Source organism: Orycteropus afer, unplaced genomic scaffold (assembly GCF_000298275.1).
Source record: "Orycteropus afer afer isolate SDZICR_OR568_19922 unplaced genomic scaffold, OryAfe1.0 scaffold00009, whole genome shotgun sequence".
In the NCBI taxonomy this organism is placed as follows: domain Eukaryota; kingdom Metazoa; phylum Chordata; class Mammalia; order Tubulidentata; family Orycteropodidae; genus Orycteropus; species Orycteropus afer.
The window spans coordinates 4817004-4841680 of record NW_006921596.1 but is presented as its reverse complement, the minus strand read 5'-3'; positions in this window follow the sequence as shown (position 1 = coordinate 4841680).

Genomic DNA, 24677 nt, shown 5'->3' with positions numbered 1-24677 from the left:
TCCATCTCTTTGCTATTGTGAATAATGCTGAGATGAACATGGGTGTGCATATATCTACTGATGCTGTCAGGCCCCTTTTGTGAGCCCAGGTGAGGTATAAATTCAAGCAGCAGAAGGTGGCTAGTAAAGTTGGGCAGAATGGGATCGTTCTCTTCCTGTTTTGGGAGGAATTAGGACAGATATTAAGCTGTGTAAAACACAAAGCCACAGCACAGGAACTCTGAATTCAGGCTACCTAGTCTCATGCCGATTGAATCTACTATCTGCCATACCCTTCCAGGTCAGGGGTAAGAACCCTGGGTAGCACATACACTCTGCCCTCAGGTTATCACATGAGGTCCCTGTGTAGGCTCCATTACTGCAGAAGTAAGTAGCCCACTCACCTCTTCCTCCACCATTCACCTCCTTTCACCAGCACCCAGCATTGCTTCATTCTGACTTCCTCTTCACTCCCAGGATTGCATCCCCTCATCATCAATGGGCTCTTACAGCCTCCAACCTGGGATCCCTGTTTCTTGGCTCTCACAACCCTGACCTGCTCTCTTTTTCGCCACCAGAGGGATATGCCTGATGAATCCTTTGTGCCACAATACTTCTCTTTCAGGAACAATTTAAATGTGGTTTAATATAGATTATGCAATTTCCCACTGAAATACCAATAGAAAAAAATGTTGAAAAGCTGATATCATTACCATGACAAGAGATTGCAAATATTGTTTGAGTGCACTTTCCACCAGAAATGGCACATGGAATGGGGTTGGCTTAGTTTTGGTGGAGAAGGCACATGTCACCTAAGAAAGATAGATAATATGCAAATCAGAAGTGTATGTAACTACTAGTGAGGGCCTCTGGGTCTCAGTACAGAGCCAGCTGCAGAACTTAATATGCACTTATTGTTGGCATTTGTTGTGGATTGAATTATTTTCCCCAAACATGGAATCCTAACCCCTATACTTGTTGACTTGATCCCATTTGTGAATAGGATTTTCTTTATAATGTTAATGAGTTCATTGTGAGGGTAGGGTGTGTTTTAGACTTAATAACGTTAAAAATATCCAAAGAGCAGATTAGATACAGAAGACACACTGGGAAAGATAGAAGCACATGTGAGGATCAACAAGGAACCAAGGAACACGGTCACAGAAGTTGAGACATGAATTTTTCCCCAGGGCAGACAAAGAAAGAACCTTCCTTTAGAACTGTTGTTGTTGTTATGTGCCATCCAGTCAGACCCGACTCATAGCAACCCCTCCTTGGGTTTCCAAGGCAGTATCACTATGGCAGTAGATTGCCCAACCTTCCTTCCGAGGAGTGGCTGGTGGGTTTGAACAGCCAGCCTTCTGGTTAGCAGTTAAGTGACTTAGGCACTATGCTACCAGAGTTCCTCCTTTAGAACTAGCATCCTTTATTCAGACTTCTAGCCTCCTGAACTGGGAGAAAATACATTTCTGTTGTCTGAAGCAACTCATCTGTGATATTTTTGTTATAGCGGCCCTAAAAAGTTAAGACAACACTGTAAGACAAGGGTATACATACTGGTTTTTAAGGGAAAAAAAATTAAAACAGGGCCCTTTGTTGTTAGGTGCTGATGAATCAGTTCCAACTCACAGTGACCCTACGATCAACAAAACAAAACACTGCCTGGCCCTGTGCCATCCACACAATCACTGATATGTTTGAAGCCACTGTCGCAGCCACTGTGCCAATGCACCTCATTGTTGGTCTTCTTTTTCATTGATCCTCTACTTTACCAAGCATGATATCCTTTTCTAGGGACTGGTCCCATCTGATAACATGTATGTGAAATGAAGTCTTGCCATCCTTGATTCTAAGGAGTTCTCTGGCTGTACTTTCCTAAGACAGGTTTGTTCCTTCTCTGGCAGTCTATGGTATATGCAATATTCTTCCCATACACTATAATTCAAAGGCATCAATTCACAGTCTTCCTTATTCGTTGTCCAGCTTTTACATGCATATGAGGTAAATACAAGGGCTTGAAGTAGGCACACTTTAGTTCTCAAAGTGACATATCTGCTCTTTGACACTTTAAAGAGGTCTTTTGCAGCAGACTTGCACATTGTCAAACATCCTTTGATTTCTGGAGTGTTCTTTCCATGGGCGTTGATTATGGATCCAAGTGAAATGCTACCCTTGACAACTTCAGTCTTCTCTGTTTATCATGATGTTGCTTATTGGTTCAGTTCAAAAATTCAGAGAATTTTTGTTTTCTTTATATTGAGGTGTAATCCATACTGAAGGTGGCACTTCTAGACCAAGGCAGACTGGGAAGAAGAACTTGGCAACAGACTTCTGAAAACACTGGCCAGTAAAAACCTCATGACTATCAGCAGAACACTGTCAGATATTGTACCAGAAAAAGAGCCCCTCACATTGGAAGTCACTCAAAATATGACTGGGGAAGAGCTGGCTCCTCCAAGTAAAAATGACTTGAATGTTTTGAATGGGATAAAAATTTTAGGACCTTCATTTGCTAATGTGGCATGACTCAAAATAAGAAAACAGTCATATATCCTCAGTAAAAGAAGGTACCAAAAGAGTAGAGTCTCAGCATAGTGGATTTTTGCTACAATAGTACGTGATGGTGTAGTGCCTAAGGCACTTGGCTGCTAACCAGGAGGCTGGTGGTTCAAAGCCACCTGCCACTCCTTGGATGGAAGGTTGGAGAATCTACTTCTCTAGTGATACCACCTCCGAAACTCAAGGAGGGGTCGCTACGAGATGGAGCCTACCGACAGCAGTGAGTTTGGTTTGGTTGGTTTTTTAGTAGGTGATAAAGAGCTCTGGTGGCGTAGTGCCTAAGGCATTTGACTGCTAACCAGAAGGGGTTGGTGGTTCAAACCCACCAGCCACTCCATGGAAGGAAGACTGGGTAATCTACTTCCGTAAAGATTTACCACCTTAGAAACCCAAAGAGGGTTGCTATGAGTCATAATCAACTTGATGGCAGTGAGTTTTCATGTCCTTTTTTTTTTTTAATAGTACGTGGTTCTTATTTCAACTCTTCACTCCCTCTCCAATAATATACTATCACCCACACCCTTTGCCATGTAATTTTTAGTAGTCCCTACTGTGGTTGGGACACTTTTTTTTTTTAAACCTCTGGTGCTGTTGGTGATGACTTACTTGTGCCAATGGGATATTAGCAGTTGAAACTCAAGAAGCAGCTTGAAAAGGGCTTGTGCAAATGGCCCTGAATTCTTGAGCCTCGGGCTTTGCCATGAAAAGATCACACTGGGAGTGTCTGTCTTCTGGTTTCATAGGAAAGATAAGAGGCATGGAGCTGAACAAGACAGGTGACCCCAGCCAGCTCCTGGATCTGTGAGAGTAAAAGAGTTTTATTTTAAACCAATATGTCTAGTGTTGGTTTGCTATACAGAACTTTTTGTGGCTATAGCTAGCTGATCTAGATATCATACCAATAGGAAAAATGAATGCTAAATGGAAGTTCTCTATAATATTCCAACTCAAATCTTATTCAACAGTGTCTCCTCTCAAGAGTCATGTGATCCATAAGAACTTTAACTTTCATCTTTCTCCACTGTGTTCCTCTAATTCTAAACCAGATCATTTGTAGGGGAACATACCTTCTATGTTGAAACTGGGGAGCTCTGGTAGCATAGTGCCTAAGGCACTTGACTGCTAACCAGAAGGCTGGAGGTTCAAACCCACCACACTCTTTGGAAGGAAGATGGGCAATCTACTTCCGTAGTGATGCTGCCTTGGAAACCGAAGGAGGGGTCGCTGTAAGTCGGCTCCGACTCAGCGGCACATAACAACAACAACAACAACATGTTAAAACCAGTTGCCATGGAGTTGATTCTTGTTCATGGCGACAGCATGTGTGTCAGAGTAGAAACATACTTCATAGATTTTTTGTCATTGATTGAATCGTGTCCCCCAGAAGTATATATCACCTTGGCTAGGCCATGATTCTCAATGGTTTGGTGATTATATAATGATATAATCTGAAAGTTACATAATGATGTAATCACCCCCATTGATGTAATCTGATGTGATCAACCAATCAGTTGTAAGGGGACTAGGGTAGGAACCAACACCTTTATTCAGGTCATAGCCATAATCCAATGTAAGGGGAATTGCCCTGGTGTGTGACCTGCATAACCTTTTATCTTACAAGAGATAAGAGAGAGAAGCCAGCAGAGAGGGAACAAGCCAGAAGAGCTGGGAGTGGAGTGCATCCTTTGGACCCAGGGTTTTGTGGTGACAACTTTATAGACCCAGGGGAAGGTGATGCCAAACACATGGAGATCTCCAAGGGACACAGTGGCTACAGATGTTGAAAGGGGACAATGACCTTCCTCCAGAGCCAACAGAGAGAGAAAACCTTCCCTTAGAGCTCGAGCCCAGAATTTGGACTCACAGCCTCCTAAACTGTGAGAGAATAAATATCCACTTGTTAAAGCCACCCATTTGTGGTGTTTCTGCTACAGCGGCTGTGGAGACAGAATTCCTTGGCTGATTTTGCAGAAGCAGATCACCAGCTCTCTCTCCTGAGATGCCTCTGGGTGGACTCAAACATTCAATCTTTTGGTTAGTAGATGTGTGCATTAACCATTTACACCATCCAGGAACTCTTCTATGTTAGTTAATAAGTCCTTGTGAAATGAACACAGGGATTGAAAAGGAGACAAAACCATCATTCTTTTCAACAGTGTGATTATTTATCTATAAAAGAATTAGATTTACACTCAGAGTTCAATAAGGTGGCTAATTATGAGCTAAATAAAAATTGACATTTTTTAAATAGAACCAAAACCCACTGCCACTGAGTCGATTCCAATTCTCAGTGACCCTGTAGGACAGAGTAGAATTACACCATAGGGTTTCCAAGGCTGTAAATGTTTATGAAAGCAGACTGCGTCATCTTTCTCCTGCAGAACAGCTGGTAGGTTTGAACTGGTTTCAAAGTGCCAACCTTTTTGTTAGAAGCTGAATACCTTAACCACTGTACCACTAGAGCTCCTCTAGATAGAACAGATACTGCCAATTAGAAAAGCATCCCATACACAGGAGAAAACATGAGAATAAAATACCTTAAAGTAAAATTAAAATTAAATGTCATCATCTTAATGTCATTATTCATTATTCACATGAAGGAAAGTATATATTATTGAAAATCATAAAGAAGATTGTAATCATATATCCACACACACACACATGTTCACACCATATATAACAACATATATACTGATTACTTTAAAAATAACTTTGTTACATATATGTACATAATATGCATAAACTTATACACACACATATGTGAGATATCAGTTTTAACTAAAGTAATTAATTAATAGCTCAAATTAAATCTTAGTGAAGTTGGTTTTTTCATATAGCAAAATTATTTAAGTTTGCATCTGGAATTCAAACAGATAAAGCTATAGAAAAAAGAATATTCCACAGGAGTGGACTTAAAAGTTCAGATATTAAAATCCACTGTTAAGCTTCAAAAAATTAAAACACTGAGGCATGTACCCAAAAATAGACAGACAAGTCAAAGTCATTAAATAAAAAAAAAGTCAGCCTAGAAATAGATCCTAGTGTATTTAATAATTTACTCTATCATAAAAGTAGAAGAGCCAATCAGTGGAAATGGGAAGGGGTTATCTAATAAGTGGTGCTGGGAAAATTGAGTAACCATTAGAAGGAAAATTCTACTTGATCCCAAACTCTCCTAAAAGGAGTTCTAAATGAATTAGATGTTAAATGTAAAAGAAAAAACATATTTACAAATCAACCAGAAGATAATACGAAGGATATTTTTCTGAGCTCCAGTCAAATAAAGCCACAGTAGAGGATTCAGAGAGGAGGCCAATAGAATTCTCTGGTCATCAGACAGTTTTGTGTAATCATAGGGGACGGGGAAATACACACACACACACAACAATTGAATGCCATCGATTCAGTTTCGACTCATAGAGACCGCATAGGTGACCACTCCATATTTCTTCCACGGAGCAACTAGTGCATTCAAACTACCAACCTTTGATTAGCAGCCCAATGCCTTAACCACTATACTGCCAAAGCTCCTTTTTATGTGTATATGTAAAAATACACTTATTTAGAAAAATCTAGATTGTGGGATAAATGCCCTGCATTAGAAACAAAATAATACAAAACAAAAATAATAAATGACATGAAAGAGAGAAAAAAAATACAAAAAAAGCTCAGTAAAGTCTCCTAGGTTATCAAACCAGACTACTAAAAAGACATGGTAACCAAATGAATGGACGTCATTGACGTCTGGGGCAGCAGCAACGATTTAACCATGAAACAAAAACAGTTGTGGCTGGAAGATTGGGAGCACCTCAGGTCTGCTAAGGGGTACAGCCTTGGATAGTCATTAACATTCATTTGTTTGATGAATATTTAACCATATGTAAAAAAATTGAACATGGTAAACAAGTGCCACAGTGCCAAACTGAGTTTACAAATATAGTAAGTGTGTCTCTCTCCCGCACTTGCACAATGTAATAGATTATTACAAACATCAAATAGAATGCACTGTTTGACCCCATGAGAGAGAGAGAGAGAATACAAATGGAATGTGGAAGGATATCCACTGGAATGTTAATGTGACTTCTTTCTTAGTAAATTCTGTATTTCACAATAAACGTGTATTACGTTTATCATCAAGAACACAAGGAAAATGATAATAAACAATATGATTATATTACTAAGTTTTTCATGGTCTCTGACACTAAGGCATGACTCTATCTCACAGCTCCCCTGACTCCTCTCCTCTGTTCCTGGCTGACTCATCTGCTCAGAGACCCAGCAAATTCCTGTTCTCTCCTATCTCTCTGTTTAGGCTTCTGCTGCTTCAGCCACTGAGGGTGGCCTTCCAACTTTCCTCCTCTATTTGCATCCTAACTTTCTTTCAAAACCTTCTTCCCTGGTGACGTTTTCCCTAAAATAACTTATCCTGACTTGAACTCTGACCTTTAAATGTCTGCAGCCCCAGAATTAAACAATGAGGCAACACTGAGAGGACAGTCAAGAGGGCAGAGACACAGAGAAGGCAGGAGAAGAGGGGGTCCCCAGGCAGTGTGGTCCAGTTAAAGTTAAGGGCTGCATCCTGGTCTAGGCACTTTGCATCTAAAAGCATTGCTCACACTTTGTATCCCAGTGTGGGGGCACTTAGTGCTGTTTTAGGGATGCTATTTTGGAGGACTGGGGGTACAGTGGTTACCACACTATGGTTGCCATACTATAGTGCTGGAAGTTATGCCTATCACTATTTCAAATGTCACCAGGGTCACCTTGGTAGACAGGCTTCAGGGGAGCTTCTAGTTAAGACTAGGAGGAAGAAAGACCTGGCAATGTTCTTCCAAAAATTAGCCAACTAAAACTTCATGGATCACACCAGTGCATTTGATGCCTCACTTGCTTCTGACCCATAATGAAAAGAGACAAATTGCTGGATGAAGTTTAGTAAAGTAGAAGGCCAGTGAGGGAGAGGGAGACCCTCAGTGAGATTGGCGCAATAGCTGCAAAGATGGACTTGAACATGTGGATGCTGGTGAGGATAGCACAGGACCAGGCAATGTTTTGTTCTGTGGTTTTGTCACCATGAATTGGAGTCAACTCGAAAGGAGCTAACAACCAGGGTGAATTACCCAATAAGCAAAGTCAGCACTGGCTTACATGTGCTTACTTACTGATCCACAGTGAGCAATTTCACATATTGGTATTCCATATTTGTGAAACTGTTTACTGTAGATTAATAAGTAAACACAAGTAATCCCATGCTTACCTCGCTTACTGGGTACTCTTTCCCTGTCCAAAATGCTCACTGTCTTCAAGTCAGATCCGACTCATAGTGACCCTTCCTTGGGTTTCCAAGGCAGTATCTCTGTGGAAATATATGGCCCAATCTTGCTTCTGAGAAGTGGCTGGTGGGTTTGAATGGCCAGCCTTCTGGTTATCAGTCAAGTGCCTTTATAAATTTGAAAAGAGGCTTTGATTCCATAGAAGTAGAATCTTTGATGTGAAAAAATGTAAAATTGTTCACTGTTGTTGTTGTTATGTGCTTTTGAGTCGGACTCGACTCATTGACCCCTCCTTGGGTTTCCAAGGCAGTATCACTACAGAAGTAGATTGCCCCATGAGTGATCAATATGGTGGCATTGAGGAAGAGAAAGACATAGAGAGGTACATGGGAGGTACAGACAACAAAGATGAACCCTTTTGCACATACAGTACTGCGTTGTCAGTGAAGGCAAACATGGGTATATGGGTAGATAGATGGGTGGAAAGATGGGTGGACAGGGTAAACTAGTACGTATGTCTATGAAGTGGGGAGTGTATCCAAGATCATGTATAGGGTTGGCAGACAATGGTCCTGTAAGTTTATGTGAATGATCAGAATTCCCAGGTGTATAGTAGAGCTGACAAGGGGCAAGGTTGTGGTCACTGCTTGGTCACAGCCAGCTACCCAGAGGGACCAAGTAGTTGAACCTGCGGGCTTGGGACCATAGTCGCAGGGGACATCAAGCTCAATTGGCAAAACTTACTATACAAAACATTGTTCCACCTCTTACTTTAGCAAATAGTGACTGGGATCTTAAAAGCTAGCAAGCTGCCATCTAGATGCAACGATGGGTCTCTCCTTGTCAAGAGCAAAGAAGAAAGAAGAAAACCAAAATTCATGGAAACAATTAGTCCTAGCAACTGGTACACCATCTGATCTGAAGCCTATCTGATCTGAAGACCAGAAGAACTAGATGGTGCCTGGCTACCAATATCAACCACTTTGAAGGGGATCTATGTAGAAGATCCTGGATAGAGAGGGAGAAAAATGTGGACAAAACTCAAAATCATTTGGAGAAAAAAAAGGGGGAGGGAACCAGGTTTGCTGGTCTGATAGAGCCTGGTGGAACCACTGAGACTATGGCCTCTAGCTGCCCTTCAGTCTGGAATTGAACCCACACCTATGGCTTCCAGCCAAGCAAAAGACAGGCATATGAGTTGAACATTTACCTGAGGTAGATACACTCCTTGGAGTGAACAATCATGGGAGAAAGAAAGGATGCTTATGCACCGGGATACAGCCCAGGGGTCAGGAGTGCATAGAGGGATAGACACAGGGAAGAGGTAATTAGCAGGAGGAAGTGGGAGGGGAGCTGTTACATTGTGGTAAATTGTGGTCAATGTCATGGGACAAAGTGTTTGTGAACTGCTGTATGGAAAGTGAATTTACTTTGTAAGTCTTCACCCAAATCACGATTTTTTAAAAAAATCAATAAAATATAAACAAAGAAGTAGATTGTGCCACCTTCCTTCCGAGGAGAAGCTGGTGGGTTTGAACTGCCAGCCTTCTGATTAGCAGTCAAGTGCCTTAGGTACTATGCTACCAGATCTCCTAAATTATTCACTACAGATTAGTGAGTAAGCACAAGTAAGCACTGCTAACAAAATTTTGAAGGAGATGCCAGGATGGACTGAAAACTTTCGGAAGTAGATTGGCAGGTCTTTCTTCCTCCTAATCTTCGGACTGAAAAGGAAGGCAAATCACGTGGGAGAGGTGGGGTGGCACACACAGTCTGACCTTGATGGAGGCAGTCTGATTGCCTGAAGGTGGGAACAGATGAAATCAGTGAACTGAAAATGGGCTTGGGCATGGTGACAGGGAGGGTGATGACTCCACTGGCTGGCTGATGTAGAGAAGCCAAAGCCACTGATTTGAGAAGGAAAAGAGGGAAATGATCCCTGTGACTTGAGACATATTCTGAGTCTCACCTTCTTCTGGCCACTGGCCATCTTGTCATTTATAACAAGGTAGAACTCTCTGATACTTAGTCAGCAAAGGAAAAAGCGTCTGTATTAAAATCCGATCCATCCCTGCTTGAAGCTAAGTGCACTGAAATCCCCCATGCCTCTCTCTTACTGCCTTTTAAAAATCACTTTAATGATTCCAGATGCACAGCTTAGGAGAGAATCCATATCGGCTTCATCTTGTGCATGAAATGGGAGAACAATCGTGGTAGGGGTGGGGAGTGGTGCCTAATCATGGAAGTCACCACTGCTGTGCCTGAAAAAGCCTGCAGGTCTGCAGAGGCACGTGCAACAGGACCATGCACACTAGGAGCTGAAAATAAACTGCTCCTCATCCAGCTGGCTGTATTAGACATGACAGATCCGGTAATTAAAATCATTACCATGAATATTAATGGATATATTTGGGCTTAAAATGTAGAATTTGTGCCAAGATTATGAAATAGTTAATTATGCAGGTTCTCTGTCCTGCTGACCTAAATGTAAATCATATTACCATTTTGTTCAAAGAGAGGGAGCCTCATCTTTGGTACAAATTGATTTTGAGCATTGTTTTCTCATATTAGCCACTGGAGTAAAAGCCTCAGTGCTCATCACATTCCACTCTGAAAATACAGCACTGCAATTTTTTTTGTGTGTGTGGTCAGAACCAAGATAACAAAGATGTCACCTTTGGTTGCAGTGCATGATACATCTTATTTACTAAGGAAAAACAGACCCACAGAGCAGCGGGGACCAAGCTTATGCAGTTCTAGGCAGTGGCAAATAATTGCATGTTTGTGGTTCAGTCCTTAATGGTCCTTGAATCTCCACTGTGAAAAGAGCTGAGTACTGAGCAGAAAGTGAAGGAAGTAGGGCCATTCTACTTGTATATGGTGGGTGGGGAAGCAAGTTAGGCCATGGAAAGGACCTAGAACCTTTGTATCTGCTGGTGTCTATGAGCTCCTGAAGATGTTTTGATTATCTTTTCCCATTTTGAAGTCTGTGGACACACATGAGTTGGACCAGGCTAGTAAAGACAGAGCATTCCTTAGAAAGTATTGGGAAATGGGAATGGGGAAGGGTCATGTGTTAACAAATCTTGTTCCCTTCACACTGGCTGATAAACTGGTGAGCCAAAGCCATCATTCCCTTTCAACACTCCACTGTCTTATCCCAGTGTGTCTTAACAGTCATTTCTCCCATCCCTTTCCCTTTTTTATCCTCAGCACCAATTCTGATTACTCTCCATACCTGTTCCATATATCACAGCCTCCATTCTTCTCCCTTGGAGTTGCTTTCTTCCAACTCTCTTCCCTTCATTGCCTCATTCTGTTCATCATCTGACTTCCCAGGAGTTTGAAGATCTGTCTTCTAGGCCCTGACTCTGACCTTCTCATGCCTGCTCTGCTGTATATACATTCTTCTTGGTGTACGTAAATCAGTAAAACGTAACTATTTCTCTTATTTAAGGAGGAAAGAGCTGGAGCTGGTATCTGGTTCTGCCACATATAAGTTGGATGACTTTGGACAAAGAAGACAACAATGCCTCTATCAGGAAAACTGATGGAAGTACTATATGGAATAACATACACAGCCTCCTTGTCCCGGTGCTTGGCACACAGTCATCCTCAGGTATAGGCATTGTTGCTTTTGTTGTTCACATTGTTATTGTGAGAACTGGATGCTGTAATGTCTGCACTATTACGACGACATTTAGCAGTCTCTGCCACTAGTTACGTCATGTTACACACGCATCTTATTTCTCTTTCTTTGACGTGTGTTCTTTGAAGGTGGGTTCTGCTTATGATATGTCTGTGTGACCCAAAGCTATTAAACCTAGTAGTTAACAGCACATTAGTTGGAGTTAGATAAGTTTGTTCCCTGGCTCTACTAATTACTCATTATGAAAACTGGAGCTTTTTTATTTTCTTTAAAAAAAAACAAACAAAACTTTCTAAACCTCAGAATAAGGTAGACATGAAAGAAAGGAGGACCCTGAGAGCCAGAAACTGTTGCCTTACAGTTTCATATCTCTCCATCTGTCCATCCATCCATCCATTCAATGACATTTATGGTATTAGTCACTGTTTTTGTTGCCAAAATGGACACGAGAAAGAAGAAGAGGTATGAATGGGGTTTAATCTTCATTCTATCAACAATCCCATCAGTGTGGTCAAGGAAAATACTGCCAACTCCTTGTGCTTTCCCAGCCATTCCTTGTTATAAACACTTCACAGACAGCCTTGCATTTGTCTAGCTCTTTTCAGTTTACAAACAGCTTTCGTAACCATTATATTCTTTGATTTACTCCACCACCCTGCAGCAAAGCTGAGGCTTGGATTAACAGATGCAACTCACATTCTCTGAGGAGCAGGCATGGGAAGGAGTTCTCGAATACATCATCCATGGAGCTCTGTGGGGGCTCTCACATGATAGAGGCAATACTATACCATTTTTCCCAAAATTACCCAGCTCATGTATGGCAGAACCTATTTGGTAGATGATTAAACTGAGGCCCAGGGGGATTATATGACTTCCCCCAAGTAACACAGTTCACAAGGTTTTCACAGCAACCTCAGTATTCCACTGAGGCAGGGAACATGCCACTCTCATGATATCCTCATGACCACGACAGAGCCCAGCTCAGACTAGATGGTCAGCAAATCTATGTTGAAGGCTCTGTCCCATGGATTCTTTCTCCTGCTTCACAGCACTCAGGCTTTCAGAGGTTAAGCAACTTGATTAAGGTCCTAAGGCTAACGAACATTTGAAATCCAATGGAGGTCACCATGAGTCAGAAACGACAACATGAGGGCAGTGGATTTTTTTGAAAATTAATGAATTAAAGAGCCCAATACAGCCTAGAGTCTCAGTACAAACAATAACTTTATCTTAGACAACTTTTGAAGACTACCATAACAGAATGTGAGCTGCATACAAACTCACTCCTTTTTCAAATGATTTAAAAAGGCAGGGATCACTTTCTTAACCCTAATTAGCTGGGTGAACTGAAGGAAGAAACACCCTTTCTCATCTATAAAATAAGGATGAGTATTCTAGTTTATGAGGAGCTCTGGTAGGGTAGTGCCTAAGGCACTTGACTGCTAACCAGAAGGCTGATGATTCAAACTCACTAGGCACTCCTTGGAAGGAAGGTTGGGCAATCTACTTCCATAGTGATTCTGCCTTGGAAACCCAAGGAGGAATCACTATGAGTCAGGTCCAACTCGACAACACATAACAACAACAACAACAACATTCTAGTTTATATGAACGTCACATGTAGTTTTAAATGTGAAAAGTATTTTCAAACCCTAAGTTTCTTTATGCATGAGCAGAATTGTTTACAAGTTTGAGTCTTCCCTGATGGAGGATTTTAATCAGGTCTATGGATGGACCTTTCTGTTTCTGGTGATTAGATACAATCTCCAAGAGTTTTCTTATTTATAATCTTCATAAGTTTTCCTTCTGACAGATTCATTATTTCTGTCTCTGCCACACCACTCATCTCAGGGAAATCAGCAGACCAACTGAAACTTTGGGGGAAAGATAGCGGCATATTTTGGAGGAATAGAAAACAGTGCCCACCTAGGTTTTATTCTCTTAAGAAGCTCTGTGGTTGCTCAAAACTTGCTATTATATTTCTCACATATTTCAAAAATAAAAGCTTTGTTGGCATCAGCCAGTTCCTGTGGCCCTGTGGTGGCCTTACATACTGGCTGAGTCTCCTTCACTTGATATTTAGTCTGAAGGAAAAAGGAAACAAAAGGGCATTCTGAGGTCATTTTCATGGGCAATTTTCTTACAAATTCCTTCTTTAAATGGGAATATGTGACTGTACTAAATAACTTAATCTCCTGCATCTCTTGGTGTTAAGTCCTTAGAAGAGTACCAGGTATGTAGTTGAGAATCTTCCCATTAAAAAAAAAAAAAAACTAAAGTTGCCATAAAATTGATTCTGACTCATAGTAACCTATAGAAGAGAGTAGGACTTCCCCACAGAGTTTCCAAAACTGATCTTTATAAAGCAGATCGTTACATCTTTCTCCCGTAGAACAGTGATGGGTTTAAACTCCTAGACCTTGCAGTTAACAGCTGAGCTCTTAACCACTGCACAACAATGTTCCTTAAGTAATTTAATCTCATGGGTGAAGAATACTGAAAGTACCGAGAACCCCCAGAAGAACTAATAAATCTGCCCTGGAAGAAGTGCAGTCAGAATGCTCCTTGGAAGCCAGAATGGCCAGGCTTCGACTTAACTGCTTTGGTCATGTTGTCAGAAGGGATCATTCCCTGGAGAAGGATATCATGCTTGGTAAAGTGTAGGGTCAACAGAAAAGGGGAACGCTCTCAATGAGATGTATTGGCACAGTGGTTACAATGATGGGCTCAAGCATACCAAGGATTGTGAGGCTGGCACAGTACCAGAGAGTGTTTCATTCTTTTGTACTTAGGGGTTGCTATGAGTCGGAGCCAATTCAGTGGCGCCTAATAACAACAATATCTTGGTGTTGAGTCCTTAGAAGAGTACCTGGTATGGAGTAGAGCTACCCTCACTACTCTCTACCAAATGTTGAGAACTTGCATTGTCCTTGGAGTGAGCCCACAAGCAGAGTGTTCTATATGGTTGAGCCATACAGAAGGGCCTGATGACCTTCACTCTAGATTATTGTGGAAAGTGAAAACATTTTGTAATGGCTTCCATACAAAATACAAGTGCATTTCCTTCATTTTCCCCAAATGTATTTTATCAAGCCAAAAATTTGGGTACTTCCCATTAAGGCTTAACACTAATGGATTTTATAAGAAGGAAAAGCAAAGTGCCAACTCATGAATTATCTTCTTATTCAGCAGACAAAGAGGCAAACTGCTTCTTTGCCTAATATTGATTACAATACCTTCTGCTTCATGAGTTCACATAGCTATGTTTGAATTTAAAACCAAAACCAAATCAAACTCACTGCCACTGTGTCAATTCCAACTCATAGTGACATTGTAGACAGAATAGAACTGCATCATAGGGATCCAAAACTGTAAATGTTTATGAAAGCAGACTGCATCATCTTTCTCCCATGGAATGACTAGTGAGTTCAAACTGCTGACCTTTTGGTTAGCAGCTGAATGCCTTGACCACTGCACCACCCAAGCACCTGTCCTGGTTACCTAGTGTCACTCTGATAGCAATATACCACAAATGGGATGGCCTTAACAAACAGGAGTTTATTCTCTTACAGTTTGGAGGCTTTAAGTCAAAGTTCAAAGTGCCAGGCTCTAGGGGCTGGGTGAAAGCACCTCAACCTTGGGCTTCAGCTTCACTTCCTGCTCCCAGCCCACTGGAGCTAGAGGATTTCTTCACTTAGACAGCTACTGGCTGCTGAGACTGACAATCCCAAGGATGACAAATAAAAAGGCACAGTCCCAATGATACCAAACAACAAGCAGACCATTAATCCAAGTTCATTAAAGGTCCCAAGGTTGGCAGAGCATGGCAGGCTGCTGAAAAACAACACAACTGCATGCACGGTTCAAGCATGCCATAAGCTAGAGACCTTTCCCCAAGGTTTCTCCTTATATGCAGGAAGCAGACCACGTTCCTAAGGCGCTCAACTGCTCACAGTAGATTCCACCATGGAGTTGATTACCAGTCTCATCATGGGGAGTACTACATCCAGCTGCCCAGCCACTCAACCAGGCCCAGCCAAGTTGACACACAAACTTAAGTACCACAGCACCTTATAGATTTAAAGTTAGGACTAAATTTCAGCTTTTCTGCTCTTCTCAGTAAGAAGCCCAACTTAGCTAATATTTTGAGGTAGTAGAACTATTTGTGATCATCAAATGACTCTTGGTGGAACATTTGCTTTAGGAAATATAAAATATATGTAATCTAATAGATAATTATCATTTTTGTTTTCTTTCTGGGGATTTAACCTGATCTTAGCCTACTTACTAAAAAATAAAGCACTGTTTTAAGACATCTTTAAAAATGTGTCTGTTTAAATTAAATACTTTTTGGAGTGGAAGTTTCCATGGGGGAGACAAGAATGATTTTATACTAGAAAATAAGGGAAATCAGTTTGCTAGACATTGTTTCTATGTAAAGAATTACTAGAAAACAACATATAACCAGATATAAACCCTCTTCTTGTGATAAAAATTTATTTATAAACCATGGCTCCCATGAATCCAATATTGCACATAGTTAAGTGTTGCATTCATCCTCAAAAAGAACATTTCAAGATTTATCCTACAGTACAATGCTGTCAGTTATAGGATAATATCCATAAACCTTACAAAGAAGACCAGTTAATACTATTGTTATTCAAATTTACACACTAACCACTAATGCCAAAGATAAAGAAATTGAAGGTTTTTACTAACTTCTGCAGTCTGAAACCCAAAGTGCAATCAAGATATATAGATTTTTCACTCATGGGAATACAAAACTTGGAAACAAGAGCTTCAGTAGTTGGAAAACGTCGCTTTGGTGATGGAAATGATGTGGAGATCACATGAAAGAATTTTGCAGGACAAATGATTTATTCATTGCATATAACTTTTTTCAATAACATAAACAGTGTCTATATACATGGACCTCACCAGATGGAATACACAGGAATCAAGTCGACTACATCCATGGAAACAGGCAATGAAGAAGCTCAATATCATTAGTCAAAACAAGGCTAGGAGCTGACTGTGGAACAGACCATCAGTTGCTCATATGCAAGTTCAAGTTGAAGCTGAAGAAAATGAAAACAAGTCCACAAGAGCCAAATACAACCTTGATTACATCTCTCCTCAATGTAGAGACCATCTGAAGAATAGATTTGACACACTGAACACCAATGACCAAAAACCAACTGAGTCATGGGATGACATCAAGAACATTGTAGATGAAGAAAGCAAAAGGTCATTAAAAGGACAAGAAAGGAAGAAAAGACAAAAATGGATGTCAGAAGAGACTCCAAAATGTGCTGTTGAGCAGAGAGTAGCAAAAGTGAATGGAAGAAATGATGAAATAAAAGAACTGAATAGAAGATTTCAAAGGGCAGCTAGAGAAGACAAAGTAAAGTATTATAATGAAATGTACAAAGACCTGGAGTTAGAAAACGAAAAGGGAAAAACACGTTCAGCATTTCTCAAACTGAAAGAACTTGTGGTGGTTAAGTTTGTGTGTCAACTTGGCTAGGCCTGGTTGAGTGGCTGGGCAGCTGGAAGTAGTATTCCCCATGATGAGACTGGTAATCAACTCCACGGTGGAATCTACTGTGAGCAGATGAGTAGCTGCAGTTGGGTATGTGGTCTGCTTCCCATAGATAAGAAACAGCTTTAGGAATGGTCTCTAACTGATGGCACACTTGAACCCTGCATGTAGCTGAGTTGTTGTTCAGCAGCCTGCCATATTCTGCCAATCTTGGGACTTTTAATGGACTTAAATTAATGCCCTGCTATGTGGTTTGGTAATATCGGCACTGTGCCTTGTTACTTGTTGACCTTGGGCTTGTCAGCCTCAGCAGGCAGCAGCTGAGTGAAGAAAAGCCTCTACCTTCAGTGGGCTGGGAGCAAGAGTCAGAGCTGAAGCCCAAGGCCAAGGAGCTTATACCCCATCCTGAGAGCCTGACACTTTGAACTTGGACTTCTAACCTCACTGTAAGGGAATAAAGTCCTGTTTGTTTAAGCCATCTCATTTGTGGAATATATTGCTGTCAGAGTGCCACTAGGTATCCAAAACAGAACTGAAGAAAAAATTCAAGCCTTAAGTTGCAATATTGAAGGATTCTATCTATGGGAAAAATATTAAATGATTCAGGAAGCATCAAAAAAAAAAAAAAAAAGATGGGAGGAATACACAGAGTCACAGTACCAAAAAGGATTGGTCGATGTTCAACCATTTCAGGAGGCTGCATATAATCAAGAACCAAGGGTACTGAAGGAAGAAATCCAAACTGCATTGCAGGAATTAGCTAAAAAACAAGGTCCCAGAAATTAACAGACTACTCATTGAGATGTGTCAACAAACAAATGCAGCACTGGAGGCTCTTAATCCTTTATGCCAAGAAATTTGGAAAAGAGCTGCTTGGCCAGCCGACTGGAAGAGATCAATATTTGTGCCCCTTCCAAAGAAAAGTGATCCTACAGAATGTAGAAGTTATTGAACAATATCATTAGTATCACACAAAAGTAAAATTTTGCTGAAGAGAATTCGAAAATGGTTGCAGCATTATATTGACAAGGAACTTCCAGAAATTCAAGCTGGATTCAGAAGAGGACATGGAATGAAGGATATCATTGCTAATGTCAGATGGATCTTGGCTGAAGATAATAACAGAATAACAGAAAAAGGTTAACTTGTGGTTTATGGATTGTGCAAAACCATTTGACTGTGTGGATCATAACAAATCATAGATAACATTGAGAACAATGGGGATTCCAGAACATCAAATTGTGCTCATGAGGAAGCTGTACATAGACCAAGAGGTGTTAGTAGAACAGAACAGGGGGACACTGGATGGTTTAAAATCAGGAAGGGTGTGTGTCAGGGTTGTATCCTTTCACCATACTTATTCAATCTGTATGTTGAGCAAATAATCCAAGAAATAGGATTATATGAAGAAGAACATGGCATCAGGATTGGAGGAAGACTCAACAACCTACATTATGCAACCTTGCTTGCTGAAAGTACTGTTGTACTTGAAGCACTTACTGAGGAAGATCAAAGAGTACAGTCTTCAGTATGGACTACACCTCACATAAAGAAAACAAAACTCCTCACAACTGGACCAATAAGCAACATCATGATAAATGGAGAAAAGATTGAAGTTGTTGGGGATTTCATTTCACTTGGATCCACGATCAACACCCATAGAAGCAGCAGTCAAGAAATCAAATGTCATGTTGCAATGAACAAATCTGCTGCAAAAGACCTCTTTAAAGTATTAAGGAATAAAGATGTCACTCTGAAGACTAAGATGCTGCTGACCCAAGCCATAGTATTTTCAATCACTTCAGATGCATGTGAAAGCTGGACAATGAATAAGGAAGACCAAAGAAGAGTTGATGCCTTTGAATTGTGGTGTGGGCAAAAAATATTAAAAAATATCTTGGACCACCAGAAGAATGAGCAAATCTGTCCTGGATGAAGTACAGCTGGAATGCTCCTTAGAAGTGAGAATGGGCAGACTTTGTGTCACCTACTTTGGTCATGTTGTCAGAAGGGACCATTCCTTGGAGAAGGATATCATGCTTGGTAAAGTGGAGGGTCAGCAAAAAGGGGAAGACCCTCAACACGGATTGCACAGTGGCTACAGTGATAGGCCCAAGCACAGCAATGTTTGTGAGGATGTGCAGGACTGGGAGCCCACTTGACAGCACTTAACAACAACAACAAGCCAACAGGTTCTAACATGCAATTGCTGGCATACAAATCTAGCTGCACCACGGTTAACTATTTCTGGGAATGTTAACTAGTTTCTTCATTTGAAAAATGGGGCTAATAATAATACTTACCCTATGACACTGTTGTGATCACTGGATGATATAAATCCATGTTTGCTATTTAGTTTGGTGCCTAGCACTTAGCAATAGTCTACGAATAATTAATTATTATACTAATTATATTACATCTGCTCTCAACAACATCAGAGCTTCCTGCAGTTTACCAACAAGGGGAATTTATTTAGTAAGATATTCAAGACCTTCTGTGATTTACCCCGTCTTTTATCTTTGCCTCCCTCTAGGTGCTTTCGCTCATTCTCTGCTCCAGGTAAACTTGATTATACATAAAGGCAGATATGTTTATATTACCCCTTCTTTGTCATTGTACATGTTTTATACACATATGTATTTAATATATTTTAAGCCCGTTTAAAAGCCATAGCAATCAAACATAACAGTCAATGACATATATTATAATTGAGCTGGGTGCTCTTATGTCCCAGGGGTTAAACTCTCAGCTGGTAACAAAAAGGTTAGTGGTTTGAAACCACTAGCCACTGTGCAGGAGCAAGATGTGGCAATCTGTTTGCATAAAGATTTACAGCCTTGGAAACCCTACAGGACAGTTCTACTCTATCTTGTAGGGTCACTGTGAGTCGGACTTCAATTCGAAGGCAATGGGTTTGGTTTTGGTTTTGGGTTTTATATGCTAATAAGCTCAAATTTACATTTGAGGCTCCTTTGACTTTCAATATTTGCTTTACTTTCCAATTCTTGGTGATTTTCTGCTTGAATTTAATTTTGGTCAGTTGAGCTAAATCAACAAAATATATTGACCTTTGCCAGCAGAGATATCATGAAACATATTTTGGCTCGTATATTTCTGCATTATTTTAATATGAATTTTCTTATCAAATCATCCAATGCCTCATTGATCTCCAATCTTATTATAGCTAAATATATCAGCATCAGAAGAGTTTTTGCCTGAAAAACATTAACTTTTTAGACACAGAATTCAAAATATCACTAGGCTATTAATTCATGTATGGAATCAAGAAAGCACTAAAGGAACACATTATCTTATAACTAAACAATACATTTATTTCTCCCAGGCAAGCATCATCTATTGGACACTCCATTTGGTGTCAGGGACTCTAAGGTGTAAGGCAGGGAAGATTTTGTCCCCAGGGGGCATTTAGCAATGGCTAAATTCATGTTTTTGTTGCTGTTGTTGTTGTCATGAATAGGGAGGAGTGCTACTGGCATCTAGTGGATAGAGAGGCCAGGATGCTGGTAAACCTACAGTGCATGGGACTGACCAATACAACAAAGAATTGTCTGCTCCAAAATGTCAATAGTCCCAAGTTTGAGAAACTTGATGCAAGACATGGTAGCAATCATCTTAGAACTCACTTTTTAGAAATGAAGCTATTTATGGGAAAACAGTTGCTAATCTGGGAGTCCCTATATGGTGCAAGCAGTTTGTGCTCAGCTGGTAACCAAAAGGTTGGCGATTTGAGTCCACCCAGAGACACTTTGGAAGAAAGGCCTGGTGATCTAATTCTGAAAAATCACCTACTGAAAATGCAGTGGAGCACAGTTCTACTGTGACGCACACGAGGTTGCATGAGCTGGAATCGACTTGAGGACAAGTAGTACTGATATTAGAGTTGAGGAGGCTTAGAGGAGGGGCAATCAGAGTGTGTTATGTAGTTGGAAAAGGCTTTGCACCTCAAAGCTTCGATCTTGTCATTTGCTCAGCTTGGGACAATCTCCCCACCATCTTCCCCCCTTCTTAAAATAAATACTTTGATACTCAGTTTAAAGGTCTCTTTCTCTAAAGTGTCTACACTGTTCTACCTCTCTCACACTCCCGTCAGGTACTTCAGTTTTATGATGCAAGGATTTTAAACCTAGAGGCATAAAAAGAATAGAGGCAACAAGACAGGTTAGGATTGCTACAGTAGTCCAGAAAAGAGAATGAGGGCTGGACTAAGGTAGTAGAAGTGCTGAAGAGAAGTTGATGCATATTATCAGATTAGGAGATGATGAGAGAAAGGAATTGAGTATATGCAGGAAGTGCCTGGCTTGAGGTACCACACAGCCAGTGGTCGCATTTGCTGAGGCAGGGAATGACAGAGAAGGGTACGATCAGTCTATGAATCTCAGGTTTCTCAGAGACACCCAGGTAAAGAATTCCAGCAGGTAGTTGGGCATATGGATCTGGAGCTGAGGATACAGATGTAGCCAGAGTTGTGGAAATCACTAGAAACAGGTGACAGTGAGATAAATGAGGTTATTTGGTCAGTTTGGTGTGAAGAAGATCATTGATAGGATGCTGGGAAACACCAATACAAAAGAAGCAGCCAGAGAAGGACCATCAGGAAAGAAGACAGAGAGGGCCAGAGAGGCAGAAGATCCCAGGGACAGATTTCCTGAGAAGGCCCATGGAGGAGAGAGTTTCAAGAAATAAAAGGTGTCAACAACATTATAAGCTGCAAGGGAGTGTGGCAGGCCAGTGACTAAAAGTACAACAGTGAACTTGGCTATTAGAAGATCACTGGGGACCCTGGTAAGAACTGTATCTTTTTTGCCACAGTAAAGAATAAATGAATACTCATCAATGTGAACCTGCATTGTGGAGTAGGGGAACACTTGTAATTAAACTAAACAGTGAAGCTTGTGAAAATCTGGGAAAGAAAACATCTTTTCTATAGGGCCTAAATCACAGGCGCCAAGGGTTCATTTCACATTGGCCATATCCAGACATTAGGAATTGTGAGTGTTTGTAATTACAATTTTTCTTAGTATTACTTATTTGTACTTTTTTTTTTTTTTTTGGTATTGTATAATTAATGAATACTTGTTTTGGAATTAAAATATGAAATAAATGTTGCAGAATCATAGAATATTAATAATGTCAAGGAGGAGCTTTGGTGGTATAATGTTTAAAGCATTTGGCTGCTAACCAAAAGGTCAGCAGTTCAAACCCACCAACCATTCCATGGAAGAAAGATGAGGCAGTCTGCTTCTGTAATGATTTACAGATCTGGAAAACGTGTGGGGGCAATTCTATTGTGTTGGAAAGCCATTATGAATCAAACTGTACTCGATATCAATGAATAGGTGCACAACACATTAGAATGAACCTATTCCTTACTTGGATACACAATTGACATCCATGGAAGCAGCTGTCAGGAAATCACACTATGTTTTGGGTTGGGCAAGTCTGCTCCAAAAGACCTCTCTAAAGAGTTTAAAGAACAAAGATGTCACTTTGAAGACTAAGATGCACCTCATCCAAGCCATGGTTTATTCAGTCATCTCATATGCATGTGAAAGCTGGAAAATGAATAAGGAAGGCTGCAGAAAAATTGAAGCATTTGAATTGTGGTTTTGACAAATATTGAATATACAATGAGACTGTAAAGAAGAACAAATCTACCTTGGAAGAAGTACAGCCGAACATTCCTTAGAAGTGACAATGACCAAACTTCATCTTTTATACTTTGGTTGTATTTAGTCCCTGGAGAAAGATATCATGCTTGGTAAAGTAGAGAGTCATCAAAAAAGGGGAAGGTCCTGATTAAAATGGATTGACAGAGTTGCAGCAACAATGGGCTTAAGCATTGTCATAATTGTGAGCATGATGGCTCGGGACCAGGCAGTGTTTTGTTCTGTTGTACAAAAGGTTGCTATGAGTGAGTCTGACTCAAAGGCGCTTAACGACAACAACAATGTTCCTCACTAATCTACTCAACTCCATGCCCATCTTTAGAAATGGGAAATCCACAATATGTCTCTTCTCCCTGAATTTTTTCTCAAAGACAATATATTAAAGAGACCAAAAGAACTGTGTAGTGCCCAGCTACCACTGCTAAAGAAGTTAACCTCGTATTCTATAGACAAATCCTGATTAAAGGTAGGGTACAAAACAGAATGTCCATTTCTCATTGGAATCTAGCATTTCTGGAGCCATTGAGACTGCACAAACATCTCAAACTATTGCTCTAAGATAATTTTCAAACATTAAACCTCAAACCAAATTTTGTTTGGAAATCTGCTTAAAACCAAACAACATTTTTTCTGAAATAGTGAAGTATGTCTGCCTTGAGCATTGAGCTCTTTCAAAGATTTATCTATGTGGGATAAAATTGACAATAGAATCTTGGGAATTTATATGAGAAGTGTGGGGACAGTGAGTTTATGTTAATGGTGGTGGTATAAGTGGGAAAAGAATAGCAAGAAGAGTTACACAACTTGAGGAATGTAAAGAAAATCACTAAATTGTACATGTAGAGTTTGTTGAACTGGTCTATTCTTTTTACCATAATATTTTCACTAAATAAATACATACATACAGAAAATTTAAACACACATTAAAAAAAGAAAAAGAAAAAGAAAATTTGGGTCGCATAGTGAAATGTCCCTTGTGGATTTAGCATGTACAAATGAGAAAATACTTGCCAAATGATTTGTTCCTTCAGGGGAAGCTTCCAGGTAACTGAAAATATTATAGCTGGAAAATGAGATTTTGAAGGACGTGAACTGGTTTACCTCATTCTTAATGCCTTAAGCTAACGGTGACCTCCAGTGAGTCTTTGGTTTTCCTCATGGCTCAAGGCAAGGCTTGACTTGATCTCATTTGAAAGCGTAGTCAAAGGCCTTCTCAACTCTTTACAGACAAGAAAGTATTTATCTTTCTGTGTGTGTTTCCTATGGCCACTTAGGCATTACTGTCTCTTCTGCTCTTAAAAATGCTTTCATTTACAAGCAAGTTGTGTAACTTACTCTTTTTTATTAATAACCATTATATGCTAAAATTCACTTACTATTTGATGTTTCCTCTCTTTGGAGGTCTGAAAATATTTTTTCTGAAATTTCTTGTGTCATTTGACAGGAATATCCTAACAGATTAAATACTCCTTGCGCGATTAACAGCAGTGAATTGATGTCACTATACTTCAGTGAGATAGAGATGCTTTTCAGTGCAAAGTTTGAGCACATTAATAAATAATATGCATGCATATGACCAAAGAAAATTTATAAAATTTAGACATGTTAATGTATGTTTTCTGTCATCATTTTCTTCTGATTAATGTATGCATGGTGAATGCAGCAATGTTAAGTTTATCTTTAAAATGCTTAGACAGTATTGACATGTTTACCATGAATATAACCAATAGCTTGCCTTTTCATGAATTTCTATTGACAGTTTGAATGGGAGAAGAGAAATGGAGCCACATATCTTGAAGGAGAAGCATTCAGAAGTTGTTACAGGCTTAGCAGCATTACTAAGACTAGCAACACACATTAATTATGTTTGAGATTTTTCAATGACTCCATTTTCCTGGCATTTAAGATTCTTCATGGTCTAGACCCATATTTTATTTCCTTTACTTCTTGCATATTTACCTATGTATCAGCCCAACTCATGATATATA